The 21,251-nt window shown below is 51.6% G+C and overlaps 1 protein-coding gene across 3 annotated transcripts in view; it reads right to left on the bottom strand.

Annotated features, from left to right (window-relative positions):
• The window catches only part of Rbfox3 (RNA binding fox-1 homolog 3), a 424,648-nt gene that overhangs the window by 340,271 nt on the left and 63,126 nt on the right, over positions 1-21,251 (bottom strand). Inside the window, exons 1-2 of one of the 3 annotated variants that reach the window (XM_085829383.1) lie at positions 12,105-12,188; positions 10,966-11,126 (exon numbers count right to left, since the gene is read on the bottom strand). The exons of the other annotated variants lie outside the window; for them this stretch is intronic. The gene's annotated coding sequence lies outside the window, so the exon portion shown is untranslated. Of the gene's footprint in view, positions 1-10,965; positions 11,127-12,104; positions 12,189-21,251 lie in introns of those variants that run through there. 3 annotated transcript variants of the gene reach the window in all.

The following is a 21,251-nucleotide window of genomic DNA, read 5'->3' as shown; positions in this document are numbered from 1 at the left end:
AGTACTTACAGAGTGACCTGTGGCCCTCAGAGTTTGTCTTAGAAACTATGCCATCTTCATCACTAGAAAAAGAGACTAGAGAGATTGGAGAGGGGTAAAGAGAAGAGTCCCAGAGCGTGTTCTATTTGGAAATTGTATGTGTGTGTATGTGTGCTTGTGTGTGAGGGAGTGCTCATTAGACAGGGTCTCCTGCATCCCTAGTTAGCCTTGAACTCCGAGTCAGAGTCAGAAAAGGACCTGACCTTCTCATCCTCCTGAGAGCTGCGATTGCAGGTGTGTCGCCATGCCTGGCCTGTTTGTGAATTATGTGACAATCGTCAAAATGGTTGTCCTCAGTGGGCAGGACACGCCTACATCACCCAGCAGTGCGGAGGGAAAGTGTGGGCATAGCCTGGGGCCACTGCCTGATTCTCCACATGGTCCTAGTCGGCCCTCACTGTTCAGTTCCCAAGCTGAGCTTGAAGTGAGGTGGAATGAGGCAGAGTGAAAGGGAAGGCCCCAGTGCTCTGAACCTCAGGACGCGCGCTGAGTCACTGTGCTCGGTCATAAAACGCCACATACTGCATGAGTCCACTTATACTTACCCAAGGAACCTAGAGTGGTCCAAAGTCATGGAGAGTCAAAGCTGAGTGGAGACTCCAGGAGCTGGGGGAGGGGACAGAGCACCTGTATTTAATGGGGACAGTGTTTGAGTTGTGGGAGGGGGTGAGAACGTTCTGGAGATCAGTTGTAATGGTCACAGCACCATGGGTATGAGCTTTTAATGCCACTTCAGACCATCAAGAAGGTCTGATTTTACTACTTTCACCGGTTTGTGTTAGATAGATGCAAAATGCTGTGTGGGTGCATGACCCGTGAGCCCACTAACAACGCAGTCTTCCCTGAACACTTCCTTCATGCCCCCTCTTGTGCTCCATACCTTCTGAGTGGTGGAGCAACGTAGGCCTTGCTTGTGAGCTGTCCCCATTGCTGTCCTCTTGCCCCCACCCCCAGCCTCACCACCCCCATGCCCATCTGTGTGGTCCAGGCCTGTCTTGGTGGAAGGATGCACTACCCCCACCTTTGTACCCAAAGGCATTTGCATTGCTTCCTTTAAAGTTCTGTCTACCTATCGGCTCAGTCCAGCAGAGCGAAGGCTCAGGCACATACACATCAACTACCAGTTACTCAGAGAGCTGCAAATTGGGGTTCCAAGATCTGGAGGAGAGGCATGCTAGACTGTGGTGAGGGTCCCTGGCCTGGCTGGCAGCCGACTACCTTCTTGCTGTATGTTCTCAGTGGGGAGCAGGAGAGAGGATGACTCTTCTATTCTGGACGCTAATCCCTTCCTAAGGGCCCTACCATCATGGCTTTATCTAACCCAAATATCCTCCCAAAGGCTCATCTCCAAACACCATCCCACTGTGGGTTTGGTCTTCAGTTCACAACAGAGCACTGGTCCCTACAGATATCGAGTAAGGTAGCAGCCCTTGATGCTAGGGGCCACAGTCAGTATAAGTAACTATCAGCTTAGCAGCTGGAGCTGGGAACATGGGAGTGACTTTAAATTTTCTAGTGGCCTCACTAGAAATGTTAAAAACTAACGAGGGGCATCAATCCTTATGATCTTTTCTATCGAACACAACGTATTCAAGATGTTTCCCTTCCAACGTGCAATCAATATGAGGACTCTGATGTGAGACTTTATACCCTGCATCCTGCGCTCAGTCCCTTAAAATCTGGGGTTCCGTTTAAGTGTTCCACATGTCAGGCCCAACCTGCCACATTCCCAATGCTCCCTGACACTGTAGTCATTGCCCCTGTGCTGGATGTGCAGGAGAGAGGCTGTATCCAGCAGCCCTCGGGATGGAGTACACATCCAGTGACGAGAAGGAGTGGAGAAGCAGGACAGTCCTCTGCCTGGTCACCTCCCTCCAGCAGTGCACGCCAAGCCCCTCCAGAGGCCAGGGATAGATGAAGCTCAGCAGGAGCTCTGGGACCACGCTGAACAGAAAATCCTCCTTCCATCCAGACTTGGGGTCCAGCAGCCCTGACCCCCGGGACACCCCATCTGTGACACAGTCAAGGAAATAGAAGAGTTGGGGGAGAGGAATGTGGGCCCCTCACCTTGAGTTCCTATGAATGGAGCACAAGAGAAAGTTCCCCAAACCCCATACCTCTCCTGTAGCCACCACAGTTGTGGCTGCCCACACATCTAACTGCTAGTCACTGAAGACAATATAGTACCAATATGTCTGTCAAAATGCAGACAGAGGTTAAGGAGAGAGAGCGCATGATGGTCATTTGCAGTGTATCCCTTCCTCCCCTCTCTGTAGGTATGTGCGTTTGGGTCACCCTCAGACCTCCTTCCACAAGGGCCACTATTTGTTAGTGCAGACAGGGTCTCTCACTGATTTTGAGCCTGTTGCTAGGCTGGCTGGCCCGAGAGCCCCAGGGATCCTCCTGTTCTGTCTTCCCTGTGCTGAGATGAAAGTGCACGCCACCAGGCCTAGCTAGTTTGTTTACGTGGGTCCTGAAGATCAAACTCAGGCTCTTAAGTCTGCTGTCAAGCACTTTACAGAGTGAGCCATCGCCCCAGCCTCCATCCGCAGCACATTCTTAGAAGACCCCCTTTCTCCCCTGTCAGGGAGCTGCCAGAGGACTCTTCTGTGTCTGTAGAGGTCATCTCTGTCCATGAGGGACCCTTCCTTATGACATAGTGTCTATCGCTACAACAAATGACCACAGCTGAGTAGCTGAAGACAGCAGAAACACCCCAGCCACAGCTGGAGGCCACAAGGCCAGAGTCAATTTCACCAGACCTGCAAGGAGTAGACAGAGCCATGCTCCTTCAGCAGCCTGGAAGGAGGGGTCTTCCTGCTTCCTGCTGTCTCTGGAGGCCTCGGGCATCTCTCAGCCTGTGACTATATCCCTTCAACCTCTGTCTCTGGGGTCACAAAAGCTTCTCTTTTGTCAGTCAAATGTCCCCCTGCCTCCCTCTCAAGAACACTTGGAATGATTGCCATACAGTGCTCATCTAGGTGGTGCAGGAAGTCTCCACCCGGAGGCCCTCACTCACACATGGCAATGTGCACGCATTCTAGGGACTAAGGTGTGGTATCTTCTGGAGTCCACTCTTCAACCAGCCACAGCTACACACAAAAACTGCACACAGGGGCTGAGGAGGTAGCTCAGTGGTTAGAGTGCTTGCCCAGCATGCATAGAGCACCAAGTTAGATCTCAGCATAAACTGCGCACGGTGGGGCAGACCTACATAATCCCAGAACCTGAGGAGTGGAGATGGGAATCAGAATTCCGAAACCAAGTTTGACTCCATACTGAGTCAAGGGCAGACGGGACAAAACTGAGACCCTGTTTTAAAACAACAAAGAAAGAAACAATAACAGTAACAATAACAAATAACAACAACAACAACAACAACAACAAAAATACAAGATGCCTCCAGGTATGAGATGGGGTAGGGAGGAAGCATCAGAAGTCAGATTTTATTTTCCCTCTCAGGGGATAAACATGACCATTTTTCATAAGGAAATTGTTCTTAGGAAGGTATCTACATAGCCCTGTGAGGGCCAACCATCCCTGCAGGTATTTAAGAAAGACTCAGAGCCCACTACCAGAAACCCAGGGGTACCAGAGAGGCTCCTGGGAAACCCCCAAGTGGGGTTGTGGGGAGAGTGAGGCTTGGTCATCAAGTCCCAGAACCCTGCTCATCATCATTGCTGTCATCAACACTTGAAGTGAGGGACCACAGAAGACACCAGCCAGGCCACCTCACCCTCTACCACAGCATCCCAGTACACACCAGCCCCATCATGGCTGCCAGCACTGGCTGGGTCTCTCTGCCTACCAGGGCTACAAGGCCAGAAATTCCTGAGCATTGGGCTCTCAGAGCAACAGGTGCAAGGCCCCAGGCCTCTCTGGAGAAGTCCAGGGTGTGTGTTCTGCATTTTCCTTGGGGACCCCAGTGGGCTCCATTCCAGCTGCCCACTACTGTCACCAGGATTCTCCCTCCCCATTTTCCCACACCCCTTCTCCTCTACTTGTCAAAACTGCTTGCCAGAACAAGAGAGATGACTTGGTTGGTAAAGGGCTTGCTTCACAAGCATGAAAACCTGAGTTGGATACCCAGGCCCCAAGGGGAAACACCAGGGAGGCAGAAACAAACATCCCTGAGGCTCTCCTACCAATGAGAATTATGACCAATAAGTAACTGGCAAACTCGAGGCCAATGAAAGACCCGGTCTCAAAGGTGAACAGTGTTGCTGAGGCTGACAAGCAAGGTTGACTTGTGGCCTTTGAACACATGTACACCTGCATACATGTGTGCACGCATGCAGGCATGTTAGTATCTGAACCCAGAGAGTAACAAACCCTATACATACCGTTTGATCTTGTACATACAGACCTATGCTAAGATTTAAAAGTTAAACACACTAAGAAATTTGATCTAGGTGGATGGCTGAGCAGGTAAAGGGCTTGTCATGCACTTTACTGAGTTCAGTCCCCACCTAAAAAGCTACACGTAATGGTATCTATCTGTAACCCCAACAGTGGGAGGCAGAGAGTCAGGTCCCCGGGGTTTGCCAACCAGCCAGTCTATCTAAAACGGCCACAGACAGCATACTGCACATGCAGTGAGAGGGCTGACTTCAAAACACGTGGGTAAGAGGAGATTAAGGATGATGAAGACATCCAGTGTTGACATGGGGGGGGGTGATGCTCATGTGCACACACACACACATGTGCACACATGCACACACATAAAGCAGAAAGGAGGGGGGATTACTAGTCATAACTAATAGTGAAATCAGACAGTTATAAACCTATATTATGAAATTGCTGGTGCTCTAGCTTCTCTTGTGCTACCCGGCAGCCACATCTATCCCGTGACAGTCTGATGACTGAAATGGCTACTAAGTAAACAGCAATGGCTACTAAGTAACAATGGCTACTAAGGAAACAACAATGGCTACTAAGTATATAACAAGAGAATAGTACATACAATGTAATACATTAGAAGGGGGTGACTTACACCTGGGGTACGATGGAGCAGGACAACAGGAGATTCACCCTATGAGAGCTCTGTGAAACTTAAAACTTAGGAATATTCATTTCTGGAATATTCCACTACAGCCAAGAGCGGACTCCTGAGTATTTCTGCCATCTGTTAAGTGGTTGGTCTCTGTATGGTACCAAGCTCAATGCTTTACCCTCATTCAGTCTATGCCACAGAGGTCTGTCATTGCTTCATTTCCAGTTTGGGGCAGGAAGGCTGAGAAGGAATTGTCTAGGTCACACATACTGGGATGTGGTGGAGGAGGGTACTTCCTGGTCCTCACCCCCATGCACATCACACCTGTAAGTTGCAACCTTGAAAGTTCCCAGTTTAGCATGGAGACTAAACAAGGAAACAAAGATACCTGGGGAAGAGAAGAGAAGCTAGGAAAGGAAAAAAAGAAACAGATCCTCCAGGAGCTGCTGGCAGAAAGAGAAAAGGCCTGGGCTTTTCTGGGGGAGGCTGCACAGGAGCATAAAGAAAGGGGGCAGCAGAGGCCGAGGTATGAGCAACGGCCAGGCTGAGGCTAGGGCTGGTTACCTGCCTGGCCAGATGGAGCACCTTCAGAGGAGGGACAGAGGGTGCAGAAACTCTGGAATTGTCACTTGGCTCCCATGATCCCCACATCACGAGCCAGAGGAACACCCAGGAGGATGTGAAATGGCCATCTGCTTGGGATGCTGGGAAGCGGGTGTTGTTGGGCACAGAGCTGAGCACGTGACCTCCTCCCTCGGAGCCTGTCCTCAGGTTCCTCATACTGTTCAACTCCCCTCCAAGAATGAGTCTCCAAGTAGCCCAGCTCAGCACCCCAAGATCTTGGACCCAAGTGGGGAGAGAAAAGGAGATAGGAATAAGGTCACACAGAGGCCAGTGAGGAATAAGCTGAGCTGACCCCTTCGCATCTGCTCCACCCTGTGTGTTACAGAGGTGGGGGGTCAGAAACCACAACCTCATGGAATGCAGGGCAGGGTTCTTCATCATTGAAGAGAAGGAGGCACTGGGATTCAGTCTCCTCCCTATGGAAGCTGTCTCTGAGTGACATTGAAGTGGGGAGTAGGGGGCAAAAACCTGACCCTGTGCTGCTAACTCAGAGGCCTAAAAGGTCTCTAGACTAGTCCTCTACTGATGGCATCGCATCTCCAAGGATGTCTGCCTAGGGGTAGCTATGGCTGATGTCATCACAGCCTGATAATCTAAAAGATCCATCCGGGAAATGGCAGAGCTCCTGCATGAACTCTGATACACTTGGGACCACTGTGGGTGGAGTTAGAGGAACCTGGCCAGAGGTGAGGCTCTGCTATCTACTGACAGAGGTGACTGCCTCCCCTACAGACCAGAAGGAACATGAGTGAGTACCCATAGCCCCTGGATATCTGCCTGCTCCTGCTAGCTTCTTACATTCAACACCCTCATCTCCTACGTTAGACAGTTGTTCTGGGCCCACTTACATCTTTCATTGTGCATGGATGACCCTAGGCAACCCCATTAGGATGTACCAGGGACATTAGCACTGCCATGCCCAGCTTCACAGCATCCTTTCCACCTTCCATTTGAGGGAGTTCAGACTGGAAGATTCAGGCTCCCAGCAGCACAGTCCTGAGTCAGATGTAAGGAAACCATTATGCATGCCAGTCTTGTGGAGCCACCGAGTATAACTTTAGCTGCTGGGATGGACTGGAACACTAGGGCTCCGTAGCTCAGCCTTGGGGGAGGGACAGAGGAGGAGGGGTAGTCCTGCTGGCTGCCTCCCAGCCATTCTGTCTACCTCAGTGGTCAATGTGGACCTGGGACAAACAGAAGGCTTCCCTTCCCAGAGCCAGGAGGCACGCCCCCACCGCCGTGCCTCCCATGGCTTTACCGTCTGCACAGGGGAGCTGAAATCAAGTTGTTCTTTGGGTAACAGCTTTGAGGCAGCAGCAGCATGACACCACTAGACTTTACCCTGGATAAGCTATTCACTTGACCACATCCATTCTGCAAGGCAGGGAGTGTGGACCTGGCTCTCAGGAGAAGCTGGCTATAGGCTACAGCCCCCGGAGGACTTGTCCCAGGATGTCATCCGTGAAATCTTGTCAGAGGGTCCGGAGACTCACCTAACAGAGAGGAAGTACCACAGTCATCGTTGAACACATCTGGAAGGCCTGGCGCAGTGACCACTGCTCTTCCTAACCTGGGAATCCCACAGGGTTAGCAAGGCCCCTGAGCAAAGAGGCTCAGGCCAGTTTTCCCCAGAACCCTCTGCCAAAAGGCTTGCTCTGTCTCTGTCTCTGTCTCTGTCTCTGTCTCTGTCTCTGTCTCTCTCTCTCTGTCTCTGTCTCTCTCTGTCTCTGTCTCTGTCTCTGTCTCTCTCTCTCTCTCTCGCTCTCGCTCTCTCGCTCTCTCGCTCTCTCTCTCTCTCTAACTGATGTCCAGTCTGGGATAGATGCCCAGTGTCAAGGACACCAGGAGGGACTAACTATGGGCCTCAGAGTCCAAGTTTCCACAGCAGAAGCTTTGTCAGAGGCCTGCAAACGTCCTGACAGGACGAGAAGCATCTGTGACCCCAGCAGTCATTCAAAGGAACAGGGTGGGGTGGGGAAGGTGGCAGGAAGCAGGAAAACAGTGCCACCCCTGAGCCCCTGTGGGGACTGAGAGGACCTGCCAGGGCACACACCCAACAGCAGTTACCTTGGGCCAGTCTCATCCTTCAAGGGAACTGCTAGGGCATGCAGGGACCTTTCTAGAGCTTTGCGTGCTTTTTATTAATCAATCTCATGGGGCAGCATGGATGGCCTTCCTGGAGGGCCTGCAAGAGACCCAACCTTTGTCCCTTGGGCTTGAAGGTAGGTGCAGTGAGAAGCCCTACATGAGTGACCGATGCTGCTGAAGGATCCTCACAGGACAAATGCTCACTCTGCCAGGGCAGAGAAGGGACAAGGATGTGTGGCAATGACAGCAGCTGCTTCACTGGAGAGTTGCCTGCAGGGGGCCACTTGGGCCTCACCTCAGGGATGCCTGTCTCCCTCTGCCTACATTCTTCTGGGATGGGGGCTGACTAATCTCAGCCTAGCCACCCCCTCCCTGTTGCTCTGCCTTTCAACACTTCCTTTTTCCTCCCTGTTCCTCACTGCCTCTCCTGTAGGCCCCTGAGGCTCAGTTCAGGTTCTCTTGGAGCTGAATTGGGTTTTAATGACTCTGGTTGGGGTACAGCAGGCTGCCCTTCCCAGCCATTTCCCCCATGTTGTTGTGGAACTATGTTTTCTGGGCATGGCACAGTATGGTGTTTGAATGCGAATGGCTCCCATAGACTCACATGTTTGAATACCTGGTCTCCAGTTGGTGGAACTATTTGGAAAGGATGAGGAGGTGTGGCCTTGTTAGAGGAGGTGTGTCACTGGGAGATGTCTTGGAGGTTTCAAAAGACTCCCAGTGTGCCCCTCTTGCTCTCTGCCTTGTGGTTGGGGATCAAGATTATGAGCACTTGGCTGTTCCTATCTCAGCTAGCATGGACGTTAACCCTCTGAAAGCATAAGTACAATTAAACTCTGTCTTAGTTAGGATTTCACTGCTATGAATAGACACCATGACCAAGGCAACTGTTATAAAGGACAACATTTAACTGGGGCTGGCTTACAGGTTCAAAGGTTCAGTCCATTATCATCAAGGCAGGAACATGGCAGCGTCCAGGCAGGAAGAGCTGAGAGTTCTACATCTTCATCTAAAGGCTGCTAGCAGAATACTGGCTTTCAGGTAGCTGGGATGAAGGTCTTAAAGCCCATACCCACAGTGACACACCTATTCCCACAAGGCCACATCTCCTAATAGTGCCACTCCCTGGGCCAAGCATATACAAACCATCACAAACACTTTATTTTGTAAGTCACCCTGGTCATGGTGTTCTATCACGACAACAGAAATGTAACTAGGACACATCAGACCCTCCCTTGAGAGTCTAGCCACTGATGCCTCTCTTCTGTACCGTTAGCTGTATATACTCCTGTCCCAACTGTGTGTGGTCCTAGAGATACAAAGGTATATAGAAGGTGAAAGGTTAACTAAAGGAGGGGGGCTCTTGTATAGCAGCTTAGTGGGTGACACCTATGCTGTGGAGGTATTTGTGGTGACATGGCTGTTCTGGGGTTACCCATGTCCTTGTGAGAAACCCTTCCCCATGGATCTGTAAGCTCATTCACTCACCAAGCTGGCTGGATGGAATCATTCCTTTAGTCTCTCGTTGATACTATGAACATTTCTTCACGTCTCCTCAGAAGCACTAACCTGTCCTCAACAGCCCCAAGTTACCAGGGAGAAACACAGGCTGCCCCTTTAAACTCAACCTGTCTGCTGTGGGGCCAGAGTCCCACATTTCCACAGCACGATCTGTGGCTAGGACACAAACGTAACCTTCTATAACAGCCTGGAATGAGAATTGCTGGGTCCACATTAGTGCCTTCCACCTTTGCCATGGAGTGGAAAAACTTGAGGAGCTTTGAAATCGCCCACACCAATCTTCTCACCCTCGTTCTGGGTCAACAGTGTAAGGCAAGGCAGGCACTGGCAGCTCTCAGGTTGAAATGAACAGTCAAGCCCTGGGCTCCCACACTGGAGTCTGGGTTACCTCCCATACCCTGGCTCTCAAGTTGGGTCTGGAAAAGCATCCTGCAGAGTCAGGATGACAGGGAAGGGAACAGCCCAGGGGTCTGTTAGCAGTAGCACACAGAAGACAGAACTCAGGAACTGCATTTTAGATTAGGTGGCTATCTTAGGGTTATCACTGTTGTGATGACCTGGCTTACACGTCTACATCAGAGTCTGTCACCAAAGGAAGCCAGGGTAAGAATTCAATCAAGACAGGAACCTAGAGGCAGGAGCTGACGCAGAGGCTAGGGGGACTCCTGCTCACTGGCTTGCTCCCCATGGTTTGCTTAGCTTGCTTTCTTATAGTACCTAAGACCTCTGGCCCAGAAGTGGCCCCACCCACAGTGGATTGGATTCTCCCACATCAATCACTAACCAAGAAAACGCTCTACGTTTGCTTGTCCGCAACTCAATCTCATGGAGGAATTTTCTGGATTGAGGTTTCCTCCTCTTTTGGCTTTAGCTTATGTAAAGTTCACATAAACTAACTGCTCAGTGGCACTCACTGGGACAAAGAGAGGAGATACCTGCAGTCCTTCCCAAGTCCCCTGGAGGCCTGAGAACACAGCTCAGAAAAGCCAAAGGCCTCCTCAGGCTCCCAACATGGCAATGCCTTCCTTCTCACACAATGATGGATTTCCATGCTGCTTGGAGAGCCAGGAATATCCAAAACTTCACTAGCCTTTCCCTCCATCCTCTGTACGGACACAACATCCTCAAGTGGCCTGCTCGTTTTCAGAGCCCATATCCCACAACCTTGCCATTTGCGGACTGTAGCAAGAGGGGCCCCATGCATGCGCAACCCCTCCGTCTGAGGCATCCATTAACATTCCCTGAGTAAGTTGGGGCTGTAATTACAGCAAGTGATTAACAGGCCTGAGGTAGTCTGTCTCAGAGGGAACAGATTAACAGCCCAGCTTGGGGATGCCTGCGCTCACCTCAGAACCACCGGTGCATCTTAAACAGGGCCCTGTGCCCCCCGCTAGCTGGTGATTAATGGGAGCGATGTGGACAGAGGACGTTTCTCTGGCACCTGGCACCGTACTGAGTGCTACCCTTGCTGGTCAGGTATAGGGGAGGGGTAGGGAGGGCAGCCAAAGATTGAGATGTGAGCCTAGAAGCCCCAGGTGGGGTGCCCATCTGCCTCCCCCAGGCCAGTATGGACTCCTGGGCTCTTACAGCTGCCCAGGAAAGGAAGCAGAGGGAGTTGAAATCCCATTCAGTAGCCAAATTCACCCCGGGAGTGGGCACTCAGCCCCTGTTCCCCAAATGGTATGCAATCCACGGCTCACCCCCTCTGGCCTCCACACTCCAAGACAACACTCAGTATTGTGCTAACAGGCTGAGGCTCCTGCCAGGATTGTCATCTCCCAAGATGGGGTGCCAAAGTCAAGGAGAACACTTGCCCAGCTGGCAGAGGGAGTGCAGGAGTCTCCAGTCGGGCGGTGACCTCCTGAGAAGGAAGGAAGGAGAAAGGAGTGAGGGGTTTCAATTCCTAGCACCCACACGGCAGCTTACAACCATCCTAACTCCATTTCAGAGGGTCAATGTCCTCTTCTGTCCTCTGGTAGCACCAGGCACACATGTGGTACACATACATACATACATACATACAAATATACATACATACGTATGTATGTACATACTGGCAAAATACCCACATAAATAAAAACATTTTTTAAAAAGGGCAGCTGCTTTGGACAAAGGGCAGTGCTTTTTGTCTGTATCAGAAGGAATCTTTGCCTCACAAAATCCCACTATGAGCCACCATCCTTCCCCCAGTCCCCTGCATACTGGGATTCTTTGGAATGTGAGGTGTATGGCCTGCAACCCATGGTCCAGGGTGCATGGTCCAGGGCTCAGAGAGCCACATGCATCTTCTGAGACACCCATGAAACCTGCCCCATGTGAGGTCCCTCCCACCCCATGTCAGTCATCGTCCCCTGACCCTGGACCCTCACAGGGGTTATCACCAGAGTCGCCAAGCCCTGCCTGAACACAGAGCACATGTGACCAGTGTCCACTGTCATCACTGACCTTATCTATCTTACCTCCTCGGTGTCTCTGCTCTGCGTTTTCCCATTCTAGAACATTCTCTACACACACACACACACACCCAATAATTTATTCTTCATTTTTAACTCAGTCACTGTCATATGGCCAGAGTCCCAGCTACCCTCAAAGAAGAGGCTGCTGTTCTTAGGGTCCTCCTGAAACACCCAAGGACTGCTATCTGAGTGTGACAGATAGGGTAGGGAGTTCATGGTGACTGCAGAGGCAGACGCCATCCTTTCTCTCTGCACAGAGCCCAGCATACTCCCTGGCACACTGAGGGCTTTAGTCCCTGCAGGGTGGCATGGCTGAGTCTGTCACTGGTGAGGTTCCCTTTATCGCCACCCTTCCAGAAAGCTGCTTTAATGAGGACTCTCACCTCCAGGACCCAAGTCAAGGTCTCCTTCATCCAACCAGCCTGGAGCTGGAAGTCCTGTGTGCCCAGAGCCAGGAACATTTCCCCGGGACGGCAGATAAGGAAGAGAAACGGAGAGAGCACCAGGCAGAGAGGAGGGCCAGCTGCTGCCCTATCACACAGCATTCTCTGGGGATGACAGACGTTCAACACCACAAATGAAGAAAAATGGAGTGTCCCCATTGCCTTGAATACTCCTGTTACCTCAGGGCTTAAATAAAAAGCAAGAAGGGATAGGAAGAGCCAGGAAGATGCCTGCAGACTGAGCTCGTGACAAGTCCAAGAACCAGGCCTGCTCCTCGGTCCTCCCACATCCTTTGCAGGAAGTACTCAGACAGCCACCCCCTGCCCCCTCCTCAGACAGACAAACAGACACACACACACACACATACACACACTACACACACACCTGGGAAGCTCTGCCCCGGACATGGAGGCTGCACTCTGCTCTCTGGGAAGATCACATAGTCTGGCTGGAGCAAAGCACTGCTTTCCAGAACAGCTTGTTTTAAGACACCGGAAAGATCGAGAGTACTGCCAGAGGTCAGAGGTCACTTGCAGGGACAGCAGGCAGCCCCCCTCTCATGGTACTCCCAATATCAAAGCCCAGAAACTTGAGTGAGAAGCTACAAGTTCCTCGGGAGTTCATACCTCGGGTTTCCTAGGTAGTGCACTCGGAGACACACTGAAAAGATAGCGTGTGAGAAGAACATCTTTCAGGGTGCCACAGAACACTATTCGGCCCTGAGACAAACCAGGTCCTTAACCTGGCACAGCATGGGGGACAGGAAAGCTGCTCAGAGAAGCTCAGACGCATGTGAGGGTCTGAAGCCACAGTCGCTGTGGTAAGTCACATTACAGAGACAGCGTGACTGTCAGGACCATGAGAGAGCGAGGGAGGAAGAGGTCCTGGACCAGGGCAAGAGGGCACTGCAGCTGCACAGGGCTGATGGCTACCAAGACGAAACCTTAACAGCATTGATCGCACAAGATGGTAAGTTTCATAAGTATCTTAGAAGTACCTTGCCTCACAATTATGAGGGCCCAGGTTCAGTCCCCAGTTACCCCATAAAGAGCCAGTGTGGTGGTACATGCCTACATTGCCTGGAACACCCTGATCAGCCAGTCTAGACTAGTCAGTGAGCCAGGCCTCAGGGAGAGATCCTGTCTCAAAAAACAAGTGGGTGGCTTCTGAGGAGTGACCTCTGAGCTCCTCACACATCACACATACTCCACACACATACATACACATACACATAAATCACACATACTCACACACCACACATATACACATACACACACCGGACATACACACACACACATATACATACACTTACATACATACATGCATACACACACCAAAGAGGCAGAGGAGGAAGTGGGAAGGACAGGCAGACAGGATTCAAGGACAGAGAGGTGCTGGGGCCTGATCCCACTAGCCAAGCACCCTACCCTGTCCTTCAGTAAGAGAAGTTGTATATACACAGCTCTGAAGGTGCCAACCTCTCAGTGCAGAAACCCACCCAGCCACCAAGGCCTCACCCTCAACCTTAGAGAGCAAGGGGGGGCTGGAATGCCACCAGAGATTTCCACTTCTGAAGACGTGTCCCTTCCGTCCTCCTTCCTACAAGGGCTTCAGGAGCACTGGACTCCACGTGGCTCCTGGCAGCTCACACAGCTTCCTGAAAGCAGCTGGCCCCAGGTCTGACCCAGCATCGATCCTCTGAGAGCAGGCAAGGCTGCCCAGAGCCCCAGACTCCGTAATTACATGGAGATAAGACTATCAGGTGTAATTAAACAGCATCCAATGCTGGCCACTGGCTATAGCCTTCCCCCACCGCCATCCTGTCCCCAGGACTACAAAATAAATTATCCTGTGAAGTCTGCAGAGGTTGAACTATGGAAACAATTAAACAGAAATTAAATCTAATTCATTTATACTCTGAGCACAAAGTGGATAATGTAGGGTTTTTTTTTTCCTCTTCTCTCTCCTCTTTTTTTGCCCTGGCATTGGAGGACTATTATGGGAGATTAATCATGAGGTAGAGCAATGAAAGTGATCTATCACACATTAACGTCCATGGCCAACTCTACGCCGTCAATAACAGCAGCTAGAAAACTTAGAGGTGATGTTGTCCTGGGGAAGCCAGAGAAAGAAGGGCCTGGCTGACGTCTGTGTGGTCCAAAAACCTCTGCTCTCCAGATGTGGCCGTGCTGCAAGATGACCCAGAGGCCAGGTGAGCTGAGTGTGGGATTTGCAGGGCCCTGATTGTCTCCTCCCCATGGAATGTTGAGCTTGGAGGAAATGCTACTGAGCAGGTGGCCTGGATGAATAAGCTAGGCCTCAGTTTTCCCAGCTGTAAATTGGGTGGAGCCAATTCCTTCAAACATCCAAGAGGATCAGATGAGCACACAAACAAGGTGTTTAGGAAGTGAAAGCCGGGAGGAGCAGGTATCCGCCTCACACCTCAGCGAGGCTTGGTCCGGCTTTCAAGAGAAACTATCCGCAAGATTGTCTTCCTAGCTAAGAGAGAGCATTTCCTCTAAACAAAGGGAGGAGAGGGCTGCCTGCCTCGAGGGGTGTGGTTTCAGAACACTGTGCTTGAGAAGTACCAAGAGAGGCCTAGGGTTAGTGTCCCCTCCCAAGGCCTGAAAATGCAAGGTCCCCCAAACAGATGTTCTGCAGTTCAACCAAGGTGCCTGGGTGCCAGAAAGGTCAGCTTTGAGCTTGTCATAAAAATAGGGAGGAACAAAGGCCAGCTCCTGCCAAGCTCCTGGGTGGCAGATGGGACTTGTCAGGAGCCCGCAACCCACACTGCTCCCTAAGGGCCCACGCACTGAGCATGGGCCTCCTGCCACTTCTCCAACAGGTGCCTGGGGACAAGGGAGGGCAAAGCCAAGCAAAGCCACAAACCAGCAGTACTCTAAGATCCTCTGACCCCAGAAAGATGCTGACCCCACAGTCTACATGGCTGGATCCAGCTCAGCTTCCTCCACCTGTACTCAGGAGACACAGACCCAGGATAATGAGGTCAGAGCTAGCTAGCCCTGCAGGCAGAGGCAGCCTCAGTCTGCCAGTCCGCATGCTTCTCTTTGCACTTTGAGGGTCCCCAAGGTCATGTGTGGTATTAGGTCAGTGGACTGTTTCCTAGGAGAACACCTCGAGGCCCTTGGAATGTCCTGCCTGGTTGGAGAATCTGCATGCCGGCTACCTCAGGCCACCCCAGGTAATCTGTGCTTCTGTGTAACCCATGGTTCGCTCCTCCAGCTGAGGGAAACCAAGGTCAGCCTGAGCCACATGACCAATACCCCGATGCCAAGGCTCACATAGGGTCCATGTTAGAGTGCTGAGTGTATTTTGTCCCACATCACTGGGCACATTAGTGCCCCCCACAGGACTCCAAGTTGGACTCCTCATGCCTCCTTCTTCCTTTACACTCATTTGTAAGGAAGGAACCAAATTTACACAAGCCCATTTCCCAGGGCAGACTGTTCCTGTAGGAGTACGATGGCCTCCTAGCAGGGCATCAAACATGGGTGTGGCCAGGACAACTGCTAAAACTCAGTAGTCCATAAAGCACCTCAAATGCCAGCAACAGCAAGTGTTACCTGTGCAAACAAGGAAATGGATGCAGAGTTCTACAGCACAGTTTGTCAGCAGGCAGGGAAGGAGGCGCGGATGACAGACAGCAAGGGCCAGGGAGAAGATGTGCCTGTCAGAGGCAAGAGATGCAGAACAGTCACCCAGATCGTCTGTTTCCAGGGATGACAGGCAGAGTGGGGAGGAGAATACTTCACTGAGGGAGGAGCCTGGAGCCCCCCGCCAAGTGCGTACATACGGCAGGTACCAGGTACCTGAGCAAGCATCAGAGGCACAGGGTGCTAACCAAGACCAGGACCATTCCCACCTCAGGATGCCCTTGTTACCACACCTCTCCTCCATCAGCACCCAGCCAACCTCTCTCTCCTCTGCCTCAGGCTCAGAGACACGGCCCTGTGCTTCAGCCCAGCAGCACCTCAGCTTGTATAGCCAGAGCCAAGACCTACATGCTTCCACTTGACATTGCTATACACAGCCATAAACTTCCTCCCCCTCACTCACATGTGTAAACACAGATGCATACGTTCACATGCGTGCACAGACACTTCCACACGTGTACATACACGCACATGTTCACACATATCATCAGAAACAATCCTATACACATTCATACAGCCACATACATAAGCACACAGAGACATAGATATGCATGCACTTAAACTTCATTGGGCTAGCAGGTGCAAACCCGAGAGTATCCCTTTGACATTCCTAGGAGACATGAGCCCTGGTTGGGATCAGCTAAAAGGTTGCCCAGGGAACACTCATCCTGAGTGGAGCCCAGAACAATGTCCCAATAGAGAGGGACCAACTCAGCTCTGCTCTTCTACCCACAGACCAAACCAAGTGTCTAAGCTAGACAGTGCCGGAGAGCAGTGTCCAGTTGCCTCGGTTTATAGATGGGGATGGGAATTCTACTGAGTAAGGCTGGAGGAGGCCAGGAATGGGAGGAGACAAAGAAGGCACCCACAGGGATGGGAAGAGTCGGGGCAGGAGAAGGCACCCACAAGGCCATAGATCCTTCAGGGAAGGAGCATATCTTTGTCCTTGATGTCATATCTGCCCATCATGTCCTGAGGCAGATCAGCTGCCCTTACCGGTATCTGGCGGAGCAGAGAGTTCTAAGGTTCGAACACCACCCTTGGCACACTGGTTTGATGGGAGCCTGTTCGTATCAATGGTATTACATTCAACATTATTTTAAGAGACAGTCCGCTGTACACAGAGAAGTAGCAGTTTGGTGTTCTTAGTGGCAGCTCAGCACAGAGACCCTGTTTCTAACTAAGCACTGACTCAGACGGCTAAGAGGTCTGGACCGCCCTGGCTGTCCATCCCTGTGTGTACATCCATGCACAAGCAGGTGCAGGTGTATCAGCGATGCCCAGGCGTCACATGTCCTGAAGGGGGACTACAGGGCAGAAGGCCAGGGTCCACGCTATAATCCACGAGGAGCTGTGCAAACCACAGCAGAGTACTGTGGGTGAGGAGTATTCCCCACTGGGCTGCGGGGACTCTAGATCTCTGTCTTCTTAATACTTCTTTGCTAATATAAATAGTAAAATATATTCAGTTCATAAAGTGTAATATCTCATTAATAATCCTATTGACTCTGGCCTTTTATCGTGTGTCCTAAGAGACCCCAGTTTATAGTAGCATGGTCAGCTCCACACTTGGGACAAGATACAAGAAAAAAAACTGTCATTGATGCCACATTCCAATTCCATTGTGGATGGACAACCTAGCCACACTGCAGAAGATGAGTGTCAGTGAGTCTGGGCGCACCCCTGTTGTGGAAGGCCAACCTTGGCTACAGCAAAGAGCACCAGGGTTAGAACCTGCCACCAAGGAAGAAAGAAAGACCCCAGCAGGCATTCAGATGGCTGGACATGCTTCTGCAATGGGGAAAATGGTAATTTCCAGTCACTGTGCCCCCCTCCCAAAGTCCACACCTTTAAAGAGGTGTCTCCTCTCTGTCTGCTTTTGTACAATGTTGCAAGCCTGGGGCCCCACATGGTGCCTTGCTGCTAAAGGCCAGAGTCTTTGTAGACTCACTCCAAACTCAAAGCTAAAGCAGTTGATATAGGCCTTAGACTTTGTTTCCAGACTCCAATTGTCTTCATCCCATCATGACACCAGCAGAGGGACTTCGGAGCACTGCCCAGGAACCATCTGAACAGGATGGTGGGAAGGGACAAGGAAATCAGGCTACCCCTCACTGCTCTTTTAGCTTGTGCCCTGCCACTTCCTAGCTCAGGAAAGTACTGGTGTCTCCACCAGGCATGCTCCCAGCTGTGAGTGTCTCAGAGACAGGACCCAACCTGATCTAAGCATTTAGATAGGATGAAAGAGCATCCTGTGATGCAGTAAGGACTCAGGCCAGCAGCTCCTCCCTCCAGTCTGCCTCTCCCACGAGGCTTTAGCCAACCACCATATACAGAAGCAAAAGGTAATAAGAAGCCTGAGGGCTGGTGCTCAGCTCAGGGACACAACATGAGCTTGACCTGTGTGAAGCACTGGCTTCCCACCCCACACCAAAGGAAAGCAAGTATCCCCTCAAACAAGGACACTTCTGGGTGTACACTCGAAACACCAAAAAATGGGACTTTGACAGGTTTATATTTTGTTCCTCAAAGTGTTGCCCACAACAGCCTGGGTCCCTCCAAATGACGAAACATTATTTGACTTTGAAACGTAGAGAAATTTGGAACTGGGGAAACAGTCAGTTGGGCATGAAAGGTCATGCAAACCAAGGTATACTACCCACCCCACGTCTCCCCACAAGGCTAGGGACCATCCAGCCTTCCGGGCTCACCAGCAGGCCCCAAGCAGCCCTCACTTGGGAAGGCCCCCGAAAATTCCAACATCCCAACAGACCCCCCCCAAGTCTTCCTCCCATCACCCCTTTGCAGCCTCAATGCCACAACATGGCTGCCAGGTCTGCTCTGAGGGGCTCAGAGCTTTCCAGGCCTCCTGAGAGTCTGAGGCTTGGATTCGAGTCCTCCTTCCATGAATTCTTTGTGTTTCCCTTCCGGGCCTCGGTCTCTCCATTGGTAAAATGGAGTTAGGTGAAATGATCACTGAGAACTTTCTGTGATGGGGTCCAGGATTCCAGAGATTTCTGAGTTAATGATCTAGTCTGTCTGTGAATAAGAAATGAGCCGGTCGATAGCTCCGCAGGAAGCAATGGCTGGACGGGTTCACTAAAGACACACAGCCCACCTCAGCCTTTGCCCCAGAGCTGATACACAAAAGCTCTGCCCCAGACCTTGACACAGACAACCAGTTTTAAGAGCTTTTGACAAACGCCTCTTAATGCAGCCAGCCAAACCTGCTCCCCAGAAACATGCCATGCTTTTAAGCAGGGAAATAAGACATACCTGGGCTCCAGCTTTTGGCCACCCTATCAGATGACTTTTCTGAGACCAGCAACAGAATGGCCATACCCGCCTCCCCATGCCCACGAGCACAGATGTGAATACTGCTCTTCTCCCCCAGCTCTGTCTACAAAAGGAGGGGGTGCTTGCATCTCCCAGATGAGCCCTAGAACCAGAACAAACCCGAGGGTGGGAGACCTGGTACCCAGAGCAAGCATATCCACGTAAGGAGAAGGTTTTACAGGACCACAGTCAGCTGCTGCAGGAAACGCAGGCAGACCACAATGGCCTCTCAGCACCTGGGCATCTTCAGGTCAGCGCCAAGTGCTTAGTAAAGAACAAAGTCTGCTTGCTGTTTTCAGACAGGGCCTCAAGTAGCCCAAGCTACCTTTGAAATAACTATGTAGCCACGGGTGATCTTGACCTTTTGACCCTTCTGACTTCACCTCCTGAGTGTTTGGATCACAGGTATGCACTGTCCACATGCCTGGGTTATACGGTGCTGGGGATGGAACTCAGGGGTACTGGCACGCTAGGCAAAAACTCTACCAACTGCACCAGATCCCCAGGCCACACAACCAAGATCCTTACATGTAACTCACCATCAGACCCAAGTGCTCAGTCACGGACACTAAAGGAGACCTCCACACTTTCTGGGTGCTCTCTTTGGCACTGAGGACTGTAGGCTGGGTCACTGAGTAAGTGTGGGAGGCACTGAATGGCCCCATGTACTTCAGGACACCAGGGACAAAACTACCCTTTGATAGTACTGCCATAAACTCATGTGTAAGTCCACAAGAAGGTCAGAACCATGAATCTGCCAAAGTCGGCCAGCAGGAGGGACGTCCTCTCCACCCAGAAAATCCCTTCCCGAGCCACTGCCTGACCTCCCCAGGTCCCACATGAGTTTTCCAAAAGTGGACAACTTTGCCATCCTCACCGCCAAGAAAAACGATCCCCACCTCCAGGAGGGCTTGGACCCTGGTGACATCAGCTGGCTCCTGCACACTGCTTTCTCTCTCACACAGGCCTCTTCCAGAAGTGTCCATGCCTCTGAAAGACTGTCTGCAGCCACACTGTGTAAATGGAGCTGACACACCCCTCGGGGTCCCAGTGTCTGAGGGAACATCTCTGCTACCCCTTGAGACGCGTGTCAGAATCCCAGTGGGCCCCGTTATGGGAGGGAATGACTTTCCCAGGCTGTTGATCTAGCTTCACCTCTTGAAATAACTATTCAGATGGTAGGGATGCCCCACTCCCCAGGGCAGAAGTGGTTGCCCAACAGCATAGAAGGACCATCCAGGAAAGCGCTTGGACCCACAAGGCAGGTCGCTCTAGCTTTTTGTATCCTTCTCAGCCTGCCTCTGCTTAAAGCTCACTTCCATACAGGGTCTCCAAGGCTCAGGCAGCTTCCATGTAAGTTCTACCACCACCTTGAGGCTTCCAGTGGTCCCTGTGTCCCTCAGATATGATCCAGGGGACAAAGGTGTTACCACATCCACTCTTGGTGCACTGGACACTCATTCCTAAGCATGGGGCCACACTTGACAGCAATGGGACTAGAGAGCTGGCCCACCCTGGAAGGCACTTACCAAGCACAACCTCAGGCAGGCAATGGCCAGAGAGACTTACCAAAGCAGGACAGAGACAGCGCCCAGGGGTCCCAGTCAATGACAGCAGCCATGGGCTCAGCAGATGGCACCCTTAGGCTCACTGACAGAGCCAGCTTTGTTGAAAAGCTGCAGCATCTAATTTCTTTCCCAAAAGAGGCAGCCCCAGGACTGCCACCCACATACCCTATTACCTTTGCTGTGACATTAGATCCTACAGAGCTGCCGTGGGGCTCTGTCTGCCCCACTGACGGCCACTAGGAAAGACTGATAGATGTACGGTGGCCTAGACAGGGGCCCAGCCCTATGCATAAGTCTGGCCATAAAACAGAATGGCCCTGACCTCCAAAGAGGTCGGAGCCAAGGTTACTGAAGTCAACAGATTGGGGGAAGGGGCAGACACTGTTACCTCGAATAAGCCAGCCCCAGAGGCCAGATGTGGACAGAACACCCAACTCCATTGTGCTGCCCTGGATGGTCACATAAAGCAAAGCGCCCATCCCTGGCTTGTCCCATGCAGCAGAGGCTG

The sequence above is a fragment of the Mus caroli genome, unplaced genomic scaffold (assembly GCF_978045245.1).
Source record: "Mus caroli unplaced genomic scaffold, Mus_caroli_1 scaffold_13, whole genome shotgun sequence".
In the NCBI taxonomy this organism is placed as follows: Eukaryota; Metazoa; Chordata; class Mammalia; order Rodentia; family Muridae; genus Mus; species Mus caroli.
The sequence above is the reverse complement of the archived record's forward strand: the minus strand, read 5'-3'. Positions and strand labels throughout refer to the sequence as shown.